Here is a 2,718-nt window from a genome sequence, read left to right as displayed (position 1 = left end):
ATGCGGGGCTCAATCCCAAGACCCTGAGATCATGACCTGAGCCGAATCCAAGAGTCGGACGCTTAACCGACTGAGCCACCAAGGTGCCCCATAAAGGTCACATCATTTTAACACTGGATTCTTCATGGTGGGAGAAGAGTGGGAGGATCATTGATTTTTAATTTTTTCTTCATACATTTCTACATTTCACTCATCATAAACAGCATGAAGTTCTTTTGCAATTTAAAAGACCAAATAAAGTTTTCTTTTAAAACATGTTGGTGGACCAAAGAATACTGTATTGTTTTCCAAAATCTCTGCTTTGGAATGATGATCAATACCATTCAGATAAAATTTAATTTATAAAATATTAGTAATATATGTTCAAGATGTAAAAAATGAAACCAAAGAGAACCACGACTGTGAACCTAGATTCAGAAACAGAGCATTATCATCCCCTTTGATGCTTCCTTGAGACCCTCAACACTTCTATCCCTTCCCTTTGCCCTGGTATTTTGCCTTTTTCATACTGGTGATTTTCATTACAGATTCATAGACAGGTATCCTAAACAATATATACCTGGCTGAGTAATAGTCCATTGTGTATATATACCACATTTTGTTTATTCATTCATCTGGATAAAAATAGGTATTTGGGTTCTTTCTTCCTTGGTGAATAGCGCTGCTATGAACATGTATGTACAAGTATTTGCTTGAGTATCTGTTTTCATTTCTCCTAGAGTTACACTTAGGAAGGGGAAGTGCTGGGTCATATGGTAATTCTATGTTTAACTTTTTGAGGAACCACCACATTGGTTTCCATAGCAGCTGCACCATTTTACATTCCTACCAGCAGCAATGTACGATGGTGGCAATTTCTCCACATTCTCACCAGAGCTGTTACTGTCTGTTATGGTGGTGGTTTTTATACAGTAGCCATCCTAATGAGTAGAACGTGACATCTCATTGTGGTTTTGGCCTTTGTCCAGTTTTTGATTGTGTTGTTTTGTCTTTTTGTTGTTAAGTTGTAAGAGTTCTTTACATATTCTGGATGTAAGTCGCTTATCAGATACATGATTTGCAAATATCTTCTCACATTCTGTACACTGGCTTTTCACTTTCCTGATTTCTTGCCACTTTCTTGACAATATTCTTTGATGTACAAGAGTTTTTAATTTTAAGCCCACTGTCTCTGTTTTCTTCTGTTGCTCATACTGTTGGTGTCACAACTAAAATCTATTGCCAAATATAAAGTCATGAAGATTCACTCCTATGTTTTCTCCTAAGAGTTATATACTTTTTGCTTTTATGTATAGGCCTATGATCCATTTTGAGTTAATTTTGTACATGTTATGAGGAACAAGCCCAACTTCATCCTTTTACATGTGGATATCCAGTTCTAGCACCATTTACTGAGAGACTATTCTTTCTTCTATTGAAGGGCATTGGCACCCTTGTCAAAAATCAATTGGACGAAGATGTATGCGCTTATCACTAGACTCTCAATTTTATTCCACTGTTCTGTCAGTCTATCCATATGCCAGTGCTGTGCTGTTTTTGATTACTGTAGCTTTATAACATATTTTTGCAATTAGGAAGGGTGATGCCTCCAGCTTTGTTCTTCTCACTCAAACTTACTTAAGCTATCCAAGGTCTTCTATGGTTCCATATGAAATTTTAGATTTTTTTTTATATTTCTGTAACAAATGCCATCAAGATTTTGATAGAGATTACATTGAATCTGTAGATCACTTAGCATAATAGAAACCTTTTAACAAAGCATAATAGAAACATTAAAACAATATTAATTTTTCCAATCTATGAACAGAGAATGTCTTTCTATTTATCTGTGTCTTCTTTGATTTCCTTCATCTTCATGCTTTATAATTTTCAGTATAGAAATCTTTCATCTTTTTGGTTAAGTTTATTCCCAAGTATTTTATTGTTTTTGTTACTATTGTAAATGTTTCCTTAATTTCCTCTTTGGATAGTTTGTTGATTGTGTATAGAAATGTGATTTAATTTTGTATGCTCATTTTGTATCCTGCAACTTTACTGAACTTATTTTATTAGTTCCAACAATTTTTTTGTTGCATATTTAGGGTTTCTACATGTATGATCATATCACCTACAGGGATAATTTTACTTCCTTCTTTCCAATTTGGACACCTTTTATTTATTTTTCTTCTCTAATTGCTGTGGCCAAGACTTTCTGTATTCTGTTGAATAGAAGTGGTGAGAATGGGCCTCCTTGCCTGGTACTCGATCTTGGAGGGAAAGCTTTCAGTTTGTTCCTATTGATTATGATGTTACCAGTGTGTTTTCACATATGGCCTTTCTGCTGTTGAGATAAGTTTCTTTTATTCCTATTTTGTTGAAAGTTTTAATCATGAATGAATATTGAACTTTGTCAAGGACTTTTCTGTGTCTATTGAGATGACCATGTTTTGTTTTTTTCCCATTTTGTTAATATGGTGTATCACACAGGTTGGTTTATGGATGTTAAACCATTCTTGCAATTTTTAAATTGTTGTTGAATTCAGTTTGCTAATATTTTGATGAGAATTTTTGCATCTATATTCATCAGGGATGTTGTCTTGTAGTTTTTTCTCCTTATTGTATCTTTATTTGGTTTTGTCATTAGGGTGGTACTGGCCTCATAAGAGGAATTTGGAAGTGGTTCCTCTTTTCTGTTGTTGGAAGAGTTTAGGAAGGATTGGAATTAATCCTTCTTGAACA

The sequence above is a fragment of the Mirounga angustirostris genome, unplaced genomic scaffold (assembly GCF_029215605.1).
Source record: "Mirounga angustirostris isolate CCGP_5_RB_7025 unplaced genomic scaffold, mMirAng1.0.hap1 SCAF_1, whole genome shotgun sequence".
Taxonomy (NCBI): Eukaryota; Metazoa; Chordata; class Mammalia; order Carnivora; family Phocidae; genus Mirounga; species Mirounga angustirostris.
The sequence above is the reverse complement of the archived record's forward strand: the minus strand, read 5'-3'. Positions refer to the sequence as shown.